The sequence below is a fragment of the Anomaloglossus baeobatrachus genome, chromosome 4, assembly GCF_048569485.1.
Source record: "Anomaloglossus baeobatrachus isolate aAnoBae1 chromosome 4, aAnoBae1.hap1, whole genome shotgun sequence".
Classification (NCBI taxonomy): Eukaryota; Metazoa; Chordata; class Amphibia; order Anura; family Aromobatidae; genus Anomaloglossus; species Anomaloglossus baeobatrachus.
In genome coordinates this window covers 446,527,396-446,549,527 of record NC_134356.1, presented here as the reverse complement: position 1 = coordinate 446,549,527, position 22,132 = coordinate 446,527,396, and the positions used below count along the sequence as shown (strand labels likewise).

Below are 22,132 nucleotides of genomic sequence, written 5' to 3'. Positions count from 1 at the left end.
AGAACCGTACAGCAAAAGATTCTCAATTCAGCGCCAGGAAAAAAATAAGTGAAAAATCCGACAGTACTTCTTTAGAAAAGACCTATCATGTCAAGAGTAGATTTAGGTTTGCCCCACAATTGGTGCCGTTACTTTCCATGCCTTATGTACCATCTAATGAATATATTGACATCTTTGTATTTTCTAGTGTCATGATTTAGTGAGTCTTGTACTATGTCATAAGACCATGCTCTCTTTTGGTAGCAACCATGTGATTGAGGACCCAAGCAAAGGGCAACCAGCCTCCAGAGAAGAAGCGGGGATTTATGGCTGCTGAGGTGAAACAGTTGGGTTTTCTCCTACACATCGGTGATGTCCAGACCTCTTTTGCTTCATTCGGTGCTCTGCTAAGTATTATATAAGGTTGTTGACCTTACTTTTTATCCCCATCATGTTAGCAAACCATATTTCATTTTACATGTATTGTCTTTGACAGGCTGCTGAAAATAATGGTCATGGACTATCATTTAAAGTGTCCCAGGTTTCCTGTAAACATTTGATAGGAAGAGGTACATCCCAGTGGTCAGCATATTATTAATCCGCTTATAAGACATGGAATGTAACAGTACCTATTGCAGGAAAACAGAGGAACGTGGAGTGAAGTGCTCTGCAATCAGGAGAAGCCAAGCAATAGAGGTATGGTGTCAGACTGACTTTTCTTGATGAAAGGACTGGTCCGTTTTAAAAATAAAAACTAAAAGGAATGTTTATTGTCTGGAACAGGAGTGGTCGATTAATTTTCCAAAGGGGCCTCATGAGAGCAGTGACAGTTGTAGAGGGCCGAACCAATAGGCTGAAATTAATTAATTATTAGTTTACATTAATTGAAATAAGTATGCTTATATCCCCCATATAAGTTATAAGCCTAGCACAGTCTCCAGTACACTGACTCCGCACTGCAGACACAATGAACTGACATTATCGCATCTGCTGTTTCATAACACACTATGATTGGTGGAAAGAGGAACTGTCGGCTCCAATGTATTCACCGGTATCCTCATACATACAGATAGTGATGATTTTTGGAACATAGGTGGCAAAACACGGCCATTTCATATACTAGTTTTAGAGAAAAAGATTTATCAATTTACAAATCTGCACATTTTTGAGCCAATTGTGACAGTTTTGGGGCTCATCTTTTGCAATAATCTAGCATAAACAGAATAATGAAAGTGGGTACATGTATCTGAAAGTATCCAAACAATGTCTCAAATATCATCTGGAATGTGTGTGTGTGTGTGTGTGTGTGTGTGTATATATATGTGTGTGTGTGTATGTATATATATATATATATGTGTGTGTGTATGTGTGTGTGCGTGTATGTGTGTATTTATATATGTGTGAGTGTGTGTGTGTATATGTGTGTGTATGTATATATATATGTGTGTGTGTGTGTGTGCGTGTATGTGTGTATATATATATGTGTGTGTGTGTATGTGTATATATATGTGTGTGTGCGTGTGTGTGTGTGCGTATGTGTGTGTGCATGTATGTGTATGTGCGCGCGCGTGTGTGTGTGTATATATATATATTTATATATACTATATATATATGTATTTTTATATATATATATATGTGTGTGTGTGTGTGTGTGTGTGTGTGTGTGTGTGTGTGTGTGCGTGCGTGTGTGTTATACAATTCTTTTCAGCAAATATACTTCCCCATGCTCTCAGATATTCTTGAGTCCTATGAAATCTTGTAGTAGAGAAGCTCACTGGTGTACACAGAAAAAAAAGGGCCCTTGTGCAAAAACAATATACCCATAATTCATCATAATGCACAATTTCATCTGCTTTGGAGCTAGAAATGGGCTACACACATTGCACCAAATGTATGACATTGGATATAAAGTTAATTTCTTTTATGCTCTTAAGGAATATACAAGATCAGTAAAGATAGAGGAGCCAAGAAGTAGTAAAGCTCCATTATATAAATTATAAGGGTTACTTTCAAAATATCATTATTAAGGTGCTGGAATGGAATCTGTCAGCAGGTTTTTGCTAAGCAATCTGACAGTAGCATGATATAGGTAAAGAGATGATGATTCCAGTGATATATCACTTAGTTTACTGGGTACAGCAGTTGTGATAGAATCAAAGACTCCTGTGCTGCAGATTTACCAGTTTTCTGAATGCTGAACTCTGTTTAACCCCTCCCACACCCCTGATTAGCAACTTTCTTTTTACAATGTATATTGACAAAAATCTGCTAATCAGTGGTGGGGCATGGTTGGACCAGCAGGCACGAGACACTTAATCCTAGAGTGATAATCTCTTGCTGAAAAAAACACTGATTTTATTGGATCAGCAAAACACAGCTCAGTAAGTGACACATCACTGTAATCAGGGTTTCTGCCCCTACATCATGCTGCTCTCAGATTACGTAGAAAAACTGATAAACTCTTTTTAAGAAATGTCATGTATAGTTTTGATATAGTATGTTATATGCATTGTCTTTTTCCTATGTAATATGAATGGATAGGATTGAAGTTATATCTTTAAACTGCACAAATCTTGAATCATTCTCCTGCTAGCTTATAGAAAAGCTAATTCTAGATGAAGATGTCAAGACTAATAAAGGCATCATGGAAATATGCAAGTGAAGTGTGATAAAAACAATTTACATGTTCTCTCATTATAATTAATAATTTATGGTGTAAATGAAGTAAAGCCAAGTAGCCCTGAATATTCCTGTGCCTGCTGAACGATCCAAATATTCAGCTATTTCTAGTTAGATCTTAAAGGTACTGTAGTATGAAAATGTTTTGACGTTGTGAGAGGTCATTCTGGATTAGAAAACAGGGTGGGGGGGTTTCTAGAAACCGTGCCATGCTGTTCACAAAAAGTCTGTTCTGTTGCGGGGTCTATTATTTAGAAAATATTTTAGAATTTCTGTCAGTGAGAGTTGGTAGGAAAAGAGTGAGAAATGGAGTAGAGCTGATAAACTTTAAATTTGTGGATGCTCAGGGTTATGGTATCCACAGCACTAACATCAGAATATTACTCTACAAAGCCGTCTTACATGGGCGAATTAGCATTATTCTTAATTTAAAGGGAACCTGTCAGTTGCAATATGCACCCAGAACCACGAGCAGTTCTCAGTGCATATTGCTAATCCCTGCCTAACCGTCCCTGTATACAGCAGCATAGATAAAGAGATCTTTGGAAAAAGTATTTTTAAGATCCTTTATGATTTGCTAATGAGGCCAGGAACTAGTCGCGAGGGCGTTAGTTCCCTTGGCTAGTCGGCCCCTTAGCATATCTCATAATTGAGTGATTCCATAAATTTTTCCCCCTGTTTGGTCTTGAAAAGTAACTGTTACTGGCTAGCACATTATGTTTTCATGATTTTTTTGTGTTTCTTAAAGCCAGAAAGTTGACTTTAGTTTTGTGCCATGTCTGTGATCTGCTTTTCTTAAACAAAATTAAACAACTGAATGAACATCCTCAGAACCAGGTGAGTCCATCATTTTTGCCAGGGGTTGTAAGATTATCTCAGCACAGGAACATTTTTTTAACACATCCAATTGTTTATATTAATATTCAAAAATCTATTAATTAAAATAAACTTTAAAATTAACTTTGTTCGTGGGAAAACCCCTTTAATCTCACTGGGAATCTGTGACAAGTATTGATAATTGCAGTTCACAGACTCTCTCCATTCAATCTCACTATGCTAGAATCCTGCAAAGAAGAATAGGCAACAATTTCAGCTTTTAGATATTATTTCGGGAATTGTGTTGTTGTTTTCTTATAAGCTCTCAACTGTGGGACTTGGGTGGGGTCATATTGTTTCATTTTTAACTTTTTGTTTCTTGTTGCTAGTTATAGGTTACACTTACTTTGATACACTCCCGTTTTCCAGAGTTGCTTGGCCAGTTTTTTATTAATTATTATTATTATTATTATTATATCTTTGACCTTGGCTTTTGTTTTGACTGCCAAACTGCCTTGAAATTTTGTTCTTGACCTTGACCTCCTGGTTCTGACCAGGTGATGTGACTTATCCTCTGCCAGCCAGCTCCACTGGCCATCAAACACTTGAAACACATCACCAAGTGAGACTTATGTAAGTCTCAAGGTACCGTCACACATAACGAGATCGCTGATGAGTCACCGTTTGGTGACGCAGTAGCGATCCCGTTAGCGATCTCGTTATGTGTGACATCTACCAGCGATCAGGCCCCTGCTGTGAGATCTCTAGTCGTTGCAGAATGGTCCAGGCCATTTTCTTCAAAGGTGATGTCCTGCTGAGCAGGACACATCGCTATGTTTGACACTGTGTGACAGGGTCACAGTGACTGCTGAGATCGTTATACAGGTCGCTACTGCGACCTGTATTGTTCCTGCATCGCTGGTAAGATCTGACTGTGTGACATCTCACCTGCGATCTCCCAGCGACTTACCTGCGATCCTTATGAGGTCACATCGTTTTCGGGAACGCTGGTAAGTCGTTGTGTGTGACTGGGCCTTCACTGTGACAACCTACAATCTCTTGTCCACTGATTAGTTAAATTCACTATTCATAAGCCAGTGAATTGAGACTTATGTAAGTCCAGATTTCTGTACAGGAGTTAAAGAGTAAAGACCAGTATTCCTCTAGACCAGAGGTCTCAAACACAAGGCCTGCGGGCTGCATGCAGCCCGTCAGGTTGCTTCTTGTGTCCCGCAGGCTCGTGAACACGGTAACAATGCAGCTGTCAGACCTTTATTTCAGATGAACGTTTTTCTGGCGCTGCAGAGTCAAGCTCTCTCTGCACAACTCAATTCTGCCGCTGGCCAATCAGAGGCAAGCAACTGATGCGTATGACCTTAGTTGCTTACCTTTGAATGGCCAAAACATTAATCTGAATTTCAGATGAAGCACTGACAGTTGCTGCGATCGTTACTGGGTCCGCGTGCTTGTAGGCCGCATGAAGGAAAGAGGAAAAAGGACACCAAGGGAACAGAGGACAGGTAAGAAGGTGAGAAGAAAGGTTTGGTGTGTGCATGTGTGCTGCCCACTGAGGCTGCAAAGGTCAAGGTGTGTGTGTGTTTGTCGTGTGTGTTTGTTGTGTGTGTGTGTGTGTGTGTGAAGAATGGCACAACAGGGGACCAGGATGGGACATTACAAGAAGAGGACCTGCATGGGCACATTACTACAGGATGGTCACAAGGATGGATACATTACCACAGAATAGGGCACATTACTACAGCATGGGCACAAGGATGGGCATATTACTTCAGGATGAGGACAAGGATGGGCATATTCCTACAGGATGGGCACAAGGATGGGGCACTTTGCTACAGGATGGGGACATTACTGCAGGATGGGGACTAGGATGGGCACATTATTACAGGATGAGGACCAGCATGGGGACATTACTATAGGATGGGGCCAAGGATGGGGCGCATTACTACCAGAAGGGGACAAGGATGAGCACATCACTACAGGACAGTTGCAAGGATGGTCACATTACTACAGGATGGAAATAAGGATGAGTACATTACTACAAGGGGACAAGGATGGGCACATTACTACAGAATGGGCAGCAGGATGGTGCACATTGCTTCAAGAAGGGGAACAGGATGGGGGACATTACTAAAAGATGAGGGCCAGGATGGGAACTTTACTACAAGATGTTGACCAGAATTACTATATGGTACAAATTGTAAAACTGAATTACTTACAAAAATGGGATAAGATGCAAAATGAATAATCAAAATAAAGCAGGATTTTTTTTTTATATATATAACCCTGTACATTTGTTATAATAACCAAACAAAAAAATGTTCAGAAACAGTGATACAAAGGTGTATAGAAAACAAATGGTACCAATAGAAATATCACTTTGTTTTGAAAAGAATGTGGCCCTCCAAATTATTTTTTTCTATGTGTGGCCCTTATACCCAGCCGAGTTTGGGACACCTGCTCAAGTTTTTGCTAGACTTAGTGGCTTGTGCAAAGCCAGTCTGTGGAGGCCCTTTTTAGGGTTGTCAGATTTCCATTGACGATGCTTCATTACAATACTCATATTTGTGATAATATTCCAGTAAAATACTTGTAGAATGGACAATACCTAAGTGATAACATGAGAAGCATAACATAAAATATACCCTCTGTTTCTGCAAAATGCTGATATCAATCTTTGGTATTACCACACTATATGTTCAGACATTACATTTGCAAGGATTAATGGTAATTCCTTTCTAGAATTCATTTTATTGTCTTTATATTGCCATTTAATCTCATAGACTGGTAGCTTGAAGTGGCCGATCTTAGGAGAATAGATATTTCTCTTACATAGTAGAGTTATTAGTCTATCTCATATTACCCCCTGTTATGACTGCGCTTTCATGTATAACTGGAGACAACAGTTCATCACACTCTCTGCTCTCCATTTCCATGACTCGTCTCTTCCAATCTTTATGAGGTCTCTGTATATTGCTCTTTATATTTATCTCTCCCTGGAGCTGTTAACACAACATTGTGTGATCATAAAACAGACTGTTCCAGACACGGCCCCACATAAAGATCATGTACTGTGAGGAGTGAGATGCGGAGATGCTTTGGGCCACTTATCATAGAAATGGTTACCCACATCGTATACCCTTTATATTAATGTCCTATGCATAAAACAGACTGACCGTTTCTGTATTTCCCGATTTATGCAGCATGATCTATTTCTACTAGATGATATTCACTGTGGCTGGCTAAGCTGTTTCACATGCTATTGATTTAATTAGTGACTCATTTCTAAAATACACATCAGATTCATAAGAGCAGAACTACAGATTGTAATAGGATTAAATTATTCATCAAAGGCTTTTCTGATTTATAATAAACCTAAATAAATAGTTTGTGAATAGGATTTACTAATTAAATGTAGTTAATATAGGAACTACATAATATATACAGTATAACAAGACTAATTGATTGCGATTATCAAATTTTACCCTGTCTCATATATCACTGACACAAATTGATTTGCTATTGTCATGCGGAGTTCTGCTCCACACTTACTAGGTGTCATGGCGAATTCAGACAATGTTCACAGTGCAGAGTCTGACATATCACATGTTCACTAGTCATCAGGTTAGCAGGAGTTAATTACTGCTGGCTTGTGAACTGCTGCTAGGATAACAGGTTGCTGTGGACCTATCACAGCCGCCTCCACCCTTTAAAAGATAATGGAGCCTGGGCTCCCATGCCGATTATAGCTCTAGCTTTGCCCCAGCGATACTGGTTGTTTGTGGTGATCCAGCCATTGGTGATCTATTGTATGCTATTTGGTGTGCGGTGGAAATTTCCTTGCTGTTTGTTATTTCCTCACTGTATTTTATTTCTCCTTGATCACATATTGTCTTTCCCCCTGTTTGCGTTTGCAGTGAGATTGAGATTGGTTTTCCCCTGTCTGTCAATACTTGTGGGATTCTTTACTCCTGTTCTGGCCTTCCTCGGGGGAGGGGGATAGGGAGTTTTGGACCAGGGATTTTATAGGAGCCAGGGCTGCGCTAGTGGTCAAGACATCACCACCATTAGGCATACCTCTGGAATAAGGGACAGCATGGGGTCCCTAGTCTTAGGGTCAGTCTAGGTGCCTTTGTTCCTTGTCCCTTTATTATACTCTTTGATATCTATACTCTGCTTTATAGGATACTTGGGGTTCTTGAATTTCTATATACTGGTAAATCAGGCAAAACTCATTCCTGCTTTCTGGACTCAACTAGATACATTCACTTTTCTCCTGCAGGCTTTCATTCTCTATTCTGCTCCTATGGATAACATACCACAAACCACTTCAGTAACCATTTCATAAAAAGAGCCTTTTATGATGGAAAACATTAAAAAAAAAGTAGGAACATTTTGAAGACCTGCTTTGACATGGACATATGAGGTAGTTTGTGGGTATGTAATATGTGCATTATCTGCACAAGAACAATTTGGTGCTGACTTTTAGTATAGCCATATGGAAGGGCAGCTCCAAAGGATGCTACAAAATTCCAGGACCCACATATGAAAACTCTCCAAATAATGTGTTTATCTTGCTCTCTGCCATCATTTACCATTACTAGTTTTATATATAGAAACTAGTGATGAGCTGATTTGTTGAAATTCAGATTTTCCAACTTTGGTGATTTTTCCCCCAAAATCTGATTTGTGATATATAAATTTGCTGCCAATCCCAATCCAGTACTGCAAAGACTGTAAATGCCCGAAAAAGATGTGTGTAAGGCTATGTGCGCACGTGTGCGTAATTCATGCAGTTACGCTGCGATCTGCACTGCAGCGTAACTGCATGCATCCTGCGTCCCCTGCACAATCTATGGAGATCGTGTAGGAGCCGTGCGCACGTGGCGTCTTAGAGCGCAGCGCTTCGGCTGCTGCCCGAAGCGCGCGTTATAAGAAGTGACATGTCACTTCTTTCCTGCACTTTGCCTGCAGCCCCTGCTCTGTCTATGGGAGGGGCTGCAGTCAGAGCGCATGGAATCGGCTTTTTTTTTTTTCACTACGGACTGTTTCTGCAGCGATTTGAAGCGCACGTGTGCTGTTCAGATCGCTGCAGAAATTTCTGCAGTGACAGTACGCAACGTGCGCACATAGCCTAAAACTCTGAAGTCTCCTAGTTGTGTACTAAACCCTTTTTCAGCTCTTTAACACAAACACAGCCTTATTAATATTCACATGACCTTAATATATCTGGCTATGGGGAAAACGGATGAATTCTGGAGGTAACCAACAAGCAATTTAATGATATACTGCAGTAACACAATTTTTAGGCTACTTACATGTTTAAAAAGTCCAAACATTATTCTTTCTTTTGGGCCAATGCCTTCCTTGCTGGTACTTATACACAGGTGGTACAAATGCAAGAAGCAGTGCAACAGTGATTACAGTTTAAGGAATATGAAGAGCTCTGTTCTTTGTTAAGTGAAATTATCCCTTTATTTAGAGAACTGGAATAAGTTTAACTATTTTCAAAGTAAAAAAAGCATTAACGTGTTGTTTTGCCAAGTAATTAAAGGGATAGGATATGGCTTTAAAGAAGGCGATTAATTTTATTATAATGATTAAATGATTACAGAAAATAGGAAATAGTGTGATATTGTGCACACTTTTGCATAATATAAATTGCAAAGGTAAAGTACTTACATTGCACACTACATAAGAGAAACAAACTGCACCAGGAGCTACACGCATCATCTGCGCGGAAACAGCAACTGTGAGAAGCAAAACAGTGAAGACAGAGAAACTCCTGGGATCCCCACTGTGGTGTCAACAAGCGTCCCCTCCACAGGTAAACAGGCTTCTGACTTTGCAGTAATCTTCACCAGTCTAGATTTCACATGAAAACAAATTGTTTGTGTAACCAAATGTTAAACAAACTCTAATAGGTTACATTTGTCCAATACAGTATACCTCTTCTGAGTGGCAAACTCTTCAGATGTCAATCTACACTGGACAAATACGTCACCTGATGAGACGTCAAAAAGCTCCTGGTTTCAGATGTTTTACCATCCATACTACAAACACACATATTCTCAGTAAACATTGACAAGAAAACTATGTGGTACTGAGTGATACTATAAACATGTATTTTTTCACTAGAACTATAACTCCAGGTGTCTGGGAAAATTACAGAAATACAAGCAAATATAAGCTAAACTTTTACAGTCTAATATCTTAAAGGGTTTCTTAAAGACACAGTACTAATATGGATTCCCGATGGCCACTAACATGTTAGCACACTTGTCAACAAGAAATGCCAAAAAAATTACTCTATTTTCCTAGTTGTTTCTTGATGTGTTCAATTTCCAACCCCAGTACTAACACTATTAAAACACAGGCCCTGATTCATCAAGACTGGTGATTTTCTCACTAGTTATAATGAGGTTACATGTTGCAGTCAGATGCTCCTGATTAAAGATGAGTGAACCTTAGGCTCGAGGCTCAGGGGTTCGGGCTCAAAAAATGGCGTGGAAATCACAAAAGTGAGTATAGCGCTGTGCTGGTGTGTGAGTGATGCCCTGCATTGTGCACGCTGCGGTTAGTGTTTGATCGGCTCAAATTTGGTTTACAATCAGCAGTTTCAGATGTATGGTTCATGGAATATAAAAAAACAAACACAGCCCACCCACTTCTGGAAGTGTTTTGCTATGAACTGATTCTTAGGAAATAAAAAAATAATTTAGTGGAGTAGGCGCGATCATGGAGCATAAACGCAATCACCTCCCAACTTTTATAGACAAGGAAGGGAACACGTATTGCACCACTTAGGCTATGTTCACACAGGGTGTTTTTGGTGCCTATTTTTGCATGTTTTTTTCATTAGTTTTATGCTAAAAAAAACTGTTTTTTACAGTACCAGCTAAATCTAAGAGATTCCAGAAATCTCCTGCGCACACACACAAACACACACATACACACACACACACACACATACACATATACACACACCTGCTTCTTTTCCTGACTGAAACTGCTATATTTTTGAAAGAAGCATCATGGCCAGTCTTTCAGCGTTTTTGCTGCTTTTTTTCACCATTGAAAGCAAAGAGATTGAAAAGAATGCAGCTACGTTTTTTGCTGTGTTTTTTTGGTGAATGATACTAACTTTGAACACATACTGTAGACAAATGACACACTAAAAACGTGGCAAAAATGCAGCTTCTTTACTGCCAAGAGATGAGGTTTTATTACGAAAAAAACAGCAAAAATGATGTGAACATAGTCTTAAAGGGAATCTCTCAGCAGGTGTTTGATATGTAAGGTAAACCAGCATGCTGCAAGCATTAACACAGAAAATTCAGGGATGCCTGTCTTGTCACAATCCAGTTTATTTGCTATGTTTATTTATTTAAGCAGCAGGACCCTTAACATGCTTAGTAGTCTGGCACCCCCCCTCCTCTGATTGACACCTCACTATCAATGTACCATCTCTATTGAGAGCCCGGTGTGGGTGGTCGCTGCTCTCACAGCTCTGCTGACTAAACCTAAAAATTCTGATTTTGTCAGAACGGCTGCACCCAGTAATCTAAGTGACACATCGTTGGATTCAGGGTCTCTTTGCGTACATCATGCTGCTCTCAGATGAGGTAGCAAAAACCTGCTGACAAATTCCTTTTAAACAGTAATTGGGCCCAGGCTGATGCCCCTTGGTGTTTCCACCCACTAAGATACGCCTTTCTTGGCCCTCTTAGGGCGGCTTTGCACGTTGCAACATCGCACGTGCAATGTCGGTGGGGTCAAATCGAAAATGACGCACATCCGGCGTCACTTTCGACATCGTAGTGTGTAAATCCTAGATGATACGATTAACGAACGCAAAAGCGTCGTTATCGTATCATCGGTGTAGGCTCCGGCTTTTTCAAAATTATGCTGCCGCGACAGGTACGATGTTGTTCCTCGTTCCTGCGGCAGCACACATCGCTGTGTATGAAGCCGCAGGAGCGAGGAACATCACCTTACCTGCCGCCGGCGGCTCTACGGAAGGAAGAAGGTGGGCGGGATATTTACACATCCTGCTCATCTCCGCCCCTCCGCTTTGATTGGCCACCTGCCGTGTGACGTCGCTCTGATGTTGTACGACCCGCCCCCTTAGGAAGGAGGCGGGACGCCGGCCAGAGCGACGTCGCAGGACAGGTGAGTGCATGTGAAGCTGGCGTAGCGATAATGTTCGCTACGCCAGGAATCACAAGATATCGCAGCTGCGACGGGGGCGGGGACTATCGCGTGCGACATCGCAGCATCGGCTTGCGATGTCGCAACATGCAAAGCCCGCCTTAGAGTTTGATGACCCCTAAAATATCCCCATATACCTTATGACACCCCACAGTGAGTTCCCCCACACAAACTGCCAGTTTATTCACTATACATGATATCCATCACCCTCCTTTTGTCACTCCTCACTATCTTATTGAATATCTCTATCTCTTCATCCAGTTTTCTCGTCATCACCTGTTTGCTCGATACTCTCATCACCTTGTATATCCTGCTACCACTAATCATCTATCCTGCACTAGATTGCTCAGGTGTGAAAATGAAGGAATTACATATTCTGTTGTTCATTTTCCGATCCCTAGAGCTAAGCAAAGAGTAGACAGTTTGCAGATCTGCTTATTTTCTGCATGAGTAGGTATCAGATGTACACATACAGTACGCTCAGAGTAACATATTCACACAGGGCGTGCCTGCACAGAAGCAGAGGATGACACAAAGAAGAGCAACACTCCGCATCACCATCACTGAGAATACATGGACTATGAGCTTGTGCCATTGAAAAAGTCATGATTAGACAAGGACATGATGAATCAGCTAATCACGTAGGGAAAAATAAAAAATAATGTGCCAGCAATATATGATACGTATTGAAACTATAGTATTTTGGGTGTACGTTTCATGGTCATGGATGTTAAAGGTATAACATTGAACCAAAATGACTATGACTGGAGTAATATTTACTAGATAAGTCACTTAAGAGCTGAAAGAATTATTGGACCTATTTATTATATGAGTGATTATACCTGCAAAATATTATCGTATGTCATAATAAATAGCACAGAATGTCCTATGTTATTTCATCATGACCAAATGTTTTGTAGCTATCACCTCTCTAAAGAAAAAATGGTAAAACTGAAAGATTAACCGATTCACTGATTAAAGTTATATTCAGTTTACTAGGCGTTAATGAAAATGAATCCGCAAAATAGAAATTGAAAATAATTAAACAATAGACATATGTATAAGGTTAATATTGTATAGTAAAATAATTTGTTCAGCTCCTAAATCATCGGTAAATAACCTATCTCCTCACAAGGGGCTATATGAGCTACTTAGATATATACAGCATTATTCTCAATTCTATGATTCCTGGTGGTATCAGTGTCTTTTGCCTTTCCGTAGATCCACATGTATTTTATTTCATTTCATACAGCATATGTTGGCTCTTAGGCTATGTGTCCACGGTAGACTGTTGCTGCGGATTTTTCTGCATGAAAATCCGCGGCTTTCCCGCAAAATCCGCACCTTTTCAAAGGTGCGGATTTGCCGCGGATTTACCGCGGAATTGCCGCGGATTTTGGTGCAGATTTTTTTTTTTTTCCCAATTCTGAAGCCAAAATCCGGATCAAAATCCGCAACAATAATTGACATGTTGCAGATTTTTCCGGATCAAAATCCGCACCAAATCCGCCGCGGAAAAATCCACAGCATGGGCACAGCATTTCCAAAAAGCCATAGAAATGGCTGGGAAGTGCCGCTGCTGCAGATTTTCGGGAAATCTGCGGCTTTTCCGCGAGAAATCCGCGGCAAAATCCGCGCATTTTCCGCAGCATGGGCACATAGCCATAGACTACTTCACCTGCATTTCAAGTAGTAAAGCTGGAGTCACCATAAAGACAATGCAATCTACAGGCAAGGCATTATGGCATAGCATAGGCTGTATATAAAAACCTGTATAGCATAGACTATATATAAAAACCTGTATAGAATAGGCTATATATAAAAACCTGTATAGAATAGGCTGTATATAAAAACCTGTATAGCATAGGCTGTATATAAAAACCTGTATAGAACAGGCTGCATATAAAAACCTGTATAGAATAGGCTGTATATAAAAACCTGTATAGCATAAGCTATATATACAAACCTGTACTGTATAGAATAGGCTGTATATAAAAACCTGTATAGCATAAGCTATATATACAAACCTGTACTGTATAGAACAGGCTGTATATAAAAACCTGTATAGCATAGGCTATAAAAACATGTATAGCATGGGATGTGTATATAAACCTGGCTAGAACAGGCTGTGTGACTTATCAGATAACATGCAAGGATTAAATAGACTATAGAACCAAGCTTGCAATGTACAACAGGGAGCCTTATAGCTTGTCTGTTCACTAATCCATGGTGTTCTACCACTTTGATGACGATCATCAAGATAAGTTGTTGCTCACACAAGTGTATAAACTGGACTTAGACCAATGTTATTAATTGGGGCAGAGAAGATCTCCATTTTTATTTCTCACCTGTATTCAGAATGAGAAAAACTCATCCATGTGGTTTTCGTTTTTATGGATACATTACCATTCTGTAGTATAGGATACTGTAAATGGTCCTCTACAATGATTGTAGAATACAAGTTACTGAGAAAAAATGCATGGTATATGGATGGCATATGGATACTAGGGGAGAAAATAATCGCACACTAGCATAGAACTCGCATGACATATGGAATACCAAACGGAATTCACTCCTCCTTCTCTCCTGGATGAAAAGTGGTCAGATTTTGTATACGTTCTTGTGACCCCGACCTAAAGCAGGAGTCACACTGGCGTATAGCATCAGATGTGAGAGCATCGGATGCGATATGCTAACGACACTCGGCTCAGGCTCTGCTGAGAGCGTGACTGGAGTGTAATCTACTGTGATCTGATTCGCTTGTATGTGAGAATCGGATCACAGGTGCGGAGAAGGAGAGATTAATCTCTATATCTTCTCCACTGTCTGTCTCTGCATAAATTGCACGGCACTCGGATGTCATCAGTGCAGTCCGATGTTTCACATGCGCCCATAGACATGTATGGGTACGTGTAATCAGATTTAGACTGCCAATCGCAGCACGCAGCAATATTTGTGTGATGCCAGTTCAGCATAAGAATAAAAATCGCAGATGAACAGTGCCCCATTATTTATCATTGGTGTGCGTGCAATGCGATTTTTTTTTATCAGATTTTGCTTGTCCATATCAAACATACTATAAGTAGGAGGGAGGTCTATTAATGATAACAGTGTAAATTTGGTGTCCCTCTCTAAATAACTCATCACACCTATTAATGCCTAAACCTCTGACAATGAAAGTAAGCACAGCCCAATTTGTTCCCAATTAGCCATTTTCCCTCCCCAGTGTCATGTGACTCATTAGTGTTACAAGGTCTCAGGTGTGAATAGGGAGCAGGTGTGTTACATTTGTTGTTATCTCGCGCACACTCTCTTATTCTGGTCACTAGAAGTTCAACATTACAAAGAATTCTCTGAGAAGCTGAAAAAAAGAATTGTTGCTCTACATGGAGATGGCCTAGGCTGTAGGAAGATTGCTAACACCCTGAAACTGAGCTGCAGCATGGTGGCCAAGATCATATAGTGGTTTACAAGACAGGATCCACTCAAAACAGGCCTCACCACGGTTGACCAAAGAAGCTGATTGCATACACTCAGCGTCATATCCAGAGGTTGTGTTTTCAAAATTAACAAATGAGTGCTGCCAGTAATGCTGCAGATGTAAAAGGAGTGTGGAGTGAGACTATCCAGTGGACCCATGTCCTGTGGTCTAATGAGACCAAGATAAACTTATTTGGTTCAGATGGTGTCAAGTGTCTGGGGCGGCAATGAGGTAAGTACAAAAACAAGTGTGTCTTGCCTACAGCCAAGCATGATGGTGGTATTGTCATGGTTTGGGGCTGCATGAGTGCTGCCGGCTGTGTGGAGCTACAGTTCATTGAGGAAACCATGAATGACAACAAGTACAGTGACATACTGAAGCAGAGCATGATCCCCATCCTCCAGAAACAGGGTTGCAGGACAGTATTCCAACATGATAAAAACCTCAAACACCCCCAAGATGACCACTTCCTTGCTAAAGAAACTGAGCGTAATTTGGTGGACTGCCCAAAAATGTCTCCAGACCTAAAACCTATTGAGTATCTGTGGGGCATCCTCAAATTGATGATGGAGGAGGGCAAGGTCTTTAACATCCACCATCTGCGTGATGTCATCATGTAGGAGTGGAAGAGGATTCCAGTGGCTCCTGTGAAGCTCTAGTGAACTCCATGCCCAAGAGAGTTAAGAAAGTGCTTGAAAATAATGGTGGCCACACAAAATATTGACACTATCGATAAAATTTGTTCATTTTCACTTAGGGTTGTACTCACTTTTGTTGCCAGCGAATTTGACATTAATGGCTGTGTTGAGTTATTTAGATGGCACACCCAATTTACACTGTTATAGAAGCTGTACACTGACTACTGTACATTGTATCAAAGTGTCATATCTTCACTGTTGTCCCATGAATATATATAATCAAATATTTACAAAATGTGAGGGGTGTACACACTTTTGTGATACACTGTGCATTTTTGTGTGTGTGTGTGTGTGTGTGTATATATATATATATATATATATATATATATATATTATATATCTCAACTAGCTGATATTTAGACACATGCACACATGGGCTAGCTGATCTATACACACACATGGACCCACAATTGCTTATATACTGTATATGCACACATTAGCTGATCTGTATACACATATGCGCTGACTGCTTGATCTATTTACACACACTAGCTGATTGGCATACACTTACACATACAAACACGTGCGCACTACCTAATGTGTATAGACACACTAATTGACCTATATAGACACACATAGTGGATGATTTGAACACACACATACACACTAGCTAGCAGAGATGCCTATATATCTTCATAATCTACACCTTTAGGCCTCTATCACTTGTCAGTATTTTGCATCAGTGTTTCATCAGTGTGTCATCAGTATTTGGATGCCAAAACCAGGAGTGTCTCAAAAATACAGAACAGGTGTCAGTCTTTCAATTATAGTTCTTCTCTGTAAGTTCCATTCCTGGTTTTGGCATCCAAACATTGATGACATACTGACGAAACACTGATGCAAAATACTGATGTGTGAAAGAGACACACACAGTAGCTGATCTGTATACACTCATGCACACAGAAACTGATCTGCATACACACATAAGATGATTTGTGCATACACATATATACACTCACACTAACTGTAACTGATCTATACACACATATATACACTCACACAAGCTGATCTGTACATACACATAGACACACACATATACACACACATGGACTCTCTGATCTTTAGACATGCACACACACTAGCTGATCTGTATACAAATACTAGCAGATTAGCTAATCTATATACACACACAAACATGCACACACTAGCTAATCTGTATACACACGCTAGATGATCTTTACACACATATGAACACACACACACATTATCTGATCTGTATACACACACAAGCGGATCTGTGCAAACTGACACACTGGCTGATCTGTATACACACAGAAACCACACAAACATGCACACACTAGCTAATCTGTATACACACTATAAGATATGTACCCAGATATACACACACACATTAGCTGATCTGTATACACACACACAAGCTGACTTGTACAAACTGACACACTGGTTCATCTGTATACACATACTTACACACACACTAGCTAAACTGTATACACATGGACACACAGAGACTAGCTGATCTGTACACACATGTATATGTACACACACTAGCTGTTTTTTACACACATATGTACACGCAGTAGCTGATTTATATACACATACACTAGCTGATTAGCTGATCTGTATACACATGTGCACACAAACACACACTAGCTGATCTTTACACACACATACACAGTAGCTAATCTGTAAATACACACACTCTAGAAGATCGGTATACCCACACAAGCTGACCTACACACACACACATACAGATCTGTGCATTTGTTCTACCCAGATGGATGGAAAGCACATGAAGATGGCAGGCAGCAGGCGTGGAGCTAGCGGAGCTGCCTATGTATATTCATACCCACACCCTTATTACACTGCTGCCTATTTTCTGCTCTCTGGAGTATTCTAAGCTGTCGAGAAATTAAAATCTGGTAACAAAATCAATTATTTATATCGCTTCCTGGAAGGAATGATGAATAAGGTGAATAGAAATGTGTAGATTTAACCCATTAGGTATCGGACTTCTCCAGACATCTGAAATATATAAATATTGGTGTGTGTCTAGCATAAATCTCCAATCTGGTAGCTTGAAGCTATTTACATTCAATTACCCCAACAGGCATGTAAACCTGGATAAAGGGAAGAGAGGTGCAAAACAGAGCTGCAGAGGGAGGGACCGCACATGTATAGGGTGGAGGGACACTCTCTTGTGTCATTAATGTTTCATTTTATTTGCTGAGGGGGGTTCCTGCAGCTTTAGCCCACTCACAATCTACAGTAGTTGGGGTGGGGTGTGGGAGTGGACTAACCATAGTGCACAGTATACGGATGGGAAGCTGAGAAACCCACAAAAGCTTAGATATTTCCTTCATGCCCTAACCCCTGCTACCAATGTAACCCCATACCCAGTGTAATAGTGCTGGTACCTCTGCTCTATCAAGTTTTAAACTTTGGATCCCTGTTATACTGGAGCCCTGACAGCACCTGGAGGCACAGACAGGAGGTAAGGCTCTGCTCTCTAGGAAGGGCACTGGGGATGGATGGGGAATGCACAATGTGGCTGTGTATTTACAGAGGACACAAGCATGGCATGTGCTTAGTGATTGATCTGCACTGCAGATATCATATGTGACCACATCTCCCTACATGGTGGCCACAAAGCCATCAGGCTGTATGAGTGATAGTGATCTGGGCAGCTCTGTGGGGGGATTACACGGGTGGGATCGGGCAGCTGCAGGACCCGATCCTTATCTATCCTCTGAGGAGATTTTACTTCCAACAAAAGCAACACGTTGAGGCTGCAACAATGTATTCTTCAAGTGGCTGCGAATTAATCAGGGAGAATTTACTGCAGCACCGAGGACAGCTCCTGATGAATGCAATGAGCCTGGACGCTTATGCGTCCCCCAGGAGCGACCCTGATTGTGCTTTATGGCTGGCTACATTCACTTACACATACTCGCCCCTGTACACATGTGGCTTATTCACTTCCACATACGCGCCCCTGTACACATGTGGCTCTATAATGTTCACATGTGGCTCAGTCACTTACACATACGCGCCCCTGTACACATGTGGCTTATTCACTTACACATACGCGCCCCTGTACACATGTGGCTTATTCACTTACACATACGCGCCCCTGTACACATGTGGCTTATTCACTTACACATACGCGCCCCTGTACCCATGTGGCTTATTCACTTACACATACGCGCCCCTGTACACATGTGGCTTATTCACTTACACATACGCGCCCCTGTACCCATGTGGCTTATTCACTTACACATACGCGCCCCTGTACACATGTGGCTTATTCACTTACACATACGCGCCCCTGTACACATGTGGCTTATTCACTTACACATACGCGCCCCTGTACCCATGTGGCTTATTCACTTACACATACGCGCCCCTGTACACATGTGGCTTATTCACTTACACATACGCGCCCCTGTACCCATGTGGCTTATTCACTTACACATACGCGCCCCTGTACACATGTGGCTTATTCACTTACACATACTCGCCCCTGTACACATGTGGCTTATTCACTTACACATACGCGCCCCTGTACACATGTGGCTTATTCACTTACACATACGCGCCCCTGTACCCATGTGGCTTATTCACTTACACATACGCGCCCCTGTACACATGTGGCTTATTCACTTACACATACTCGCCCCTGTACACATGTGGCTTATTCACTTACACATACGCGCCCCTGTACACATGTGGCTCTATAATGTTCACATGTGGCTCAGTCACTTACACATACGCTCTCCTGTACACATGTGGCTTATTCACTTACACATACGCTCCCCTGTACACATGTGGCTTATTCACTTACACATACGCGCCCCTGTACACATGTGGCTTATTCACTTACACATACGCTCCCCTGTACACATGTGGCTCTATAATGTTCACATGTGGCTTATTCACTTACACATACGCTCCCCTGTACACATGAGGCTCTATAATGTTCACATGTGGCTTATTCACTTACACATACGCTCCCCTGTACACATGTGGCTCTATAATGTTCACATGTGGCTCAGTCACTTACACATACGCTCCCCTGTACACATGTGGCTCTATAATGTTCACATGTGGCTCAGTCACTTACACATACGCGCCCCTGTACCCATGTGGCTTATTCACTTACACATACGCGCCCCTGTACACATGTGGCTTATTCACTTACACATACGCGCCCCTGTACCCATGTGGCTTATTCACTTACACATACGCGCCCCTGTACACATGTGGCTTATTCACTTACACATACGCGCCCCTGTACCCATGTGGCTTATTCACTTACACATACGCGCCCCTGTACACATGTGGCTTATTCACTTACACATACTCGCCCCTGTACACATGTGGCTTATTCACTTACACATACGCGCCCCTGTACACATGTGGCTTATTCACTTACACATACGCGCCCCTGTACCCATGTGGCTTATTCACTTACACATACGCGCCCCTGTACACATGTGGCTTATTCACTTACACATACTCGCCCCTGTACACATGTGGCTTATTCACTTACACATACGCGCCCCTGTACACATGTGGCTCTATAATGTTCACATGTGGCTCAGTCACTTACACATACGCTCTCCTGTACACATGTGGCTTATTCACTTACACATACGCTCCCCTGTACACATGTGGCTTATTCACTTACACATACGCGCCCCTGTACACATGTGGCTTATTCACTTACACATACGCTCCCCTGTACACATGTGGCTCTATAATGTTCACATGTGGCTTATTCACTTACACATACGCTCCCCTGTACACATGAGGCTCTATAATGTTCACATGTGGCTTATTCACTTACACATACGCTCCCCTGTACACATGTGGCTCTATAATGTTCACATGTGGCTCAGTCACTTACACATACGCTCCCCTGTACACATGAGGCTCTATAATGTTTACATGTGGCTCAGTCACTTACACATACGCTCCCCTGTACACATGTGGCTCTATAATGTTCACATGTGGCTTATTCACTTATACATACGCTCCCCTGTACACATGAGGCTCTATAATGTTCACATGTGGCTTATTCACTTATACATACGCTCCCCTGTACACATGAGGCTCTATAATGTTCACATGTGGCTTATTCACTTACACATACTCTCCCCTGTACACATGTGGCTCTATAATGTTCACATGTGGCTTATTCACTTATACATACGCTCCCCTGTACACATGAGGCTCTATAATGTACACATGTGGCTTATTCACTTACACATACGCTCCCCTGTACACATGTGGCTCTATAATGTACACATGTGGCTTATTCACTTACACATACGCTCCCCTGTACACATGTGGCTCTATAATGTACACATGTGGCTCAGTCACTTACACATACGCTCCCCTGTACACATGTGGCTCTATAATGTTCACATGTGGCTTATTCACTTATACATACGCTCCCCTGTACACATGAGGCTCTATAATGTTCACATGTGGCTTTATTATTATAATAATAATAATAATAATGACCTACTGTCATGTACTCTATCCTGTAGATCCTCTACAGCTCAATGCATGTATAGTCTGTGTAAATATGTATACCAATATCTATGGATGTGTGACGACAATGTTTGGGTAATGATTTAATGATTCAAGATCTATCTTTGTGTATGTTCATATGGCTATATATATATATATATATATATATATATGTATGTATATATACATACATATTACACAACTCCACATATACGTGTATGCATACTGTGCAGGTATATATACATATATATGTGTATATATATATATATATATAAAATATATATACAGTATATATATATATAATATATAATCTGCACAGTGTGCATACACATATACGTTGAGTTGTATATGTGTGTATATATATATATATTGCATAGACTGATAGACCATCATACCAGACCTGCAATCATGTGACACGTCTATAAAGCAAACATACATTTTATATATAGAGATGTGCAAATTGCCTCTTCCTCCCCTATCAAGATATGTAAAGTGAATACTGTATGTGTGTGTGTGTGTGTGTGTGTGTGTATATATATATGTACACATATGTGTGTGTGTGTATATATATATATATATATATAGTGCATGTCTTCACACATTTAAAGTGTATAGGTGGATAAACATGGACACATAATGCATATTTATACAGAGTATGTATATATATATATATATATATATATATACATACTCTGTATAAATATGCATTATGTGTGTGACTATGTCCATAGGTATCCACCTATACACTTTAAATGTG

The 22,132-nt window shown here is 40.8% G+C and overlaps 1 protein-coding gene across 6 annotated transcripts in view; it reads left to right on the top strand.

The window, feature by feature from the left end:
- The first annotated feature begins 628 nt into the window (after nucleotides 1-628).
- Nucleotides 629-22,132, top strand: part of LOC142303813 (immunoglobulin superfamily containing leucine-rich repeat protein 2-like) — a 118,542-nt gene continuing 97,038 nt past the window's right edge. For 2 of the 6 annotated variants that reach the window (XM_075345562.1, XM_075345563.1), the window contains exon 1: nucleotides 18,057-18,331. The gene's annotated coding sequence lies outside the window, so the exon portion shown is untranslated. Of the gene's footprint in view, nucleotides 676-18,055; nucleotides 18,332-22,132 lie in introns of those variants that run through there. The other 4 variants (XM_075345566.1, XM_075345567.1, XM_075345564.1 and 1 more) reach the window with 4 other exon arrangements.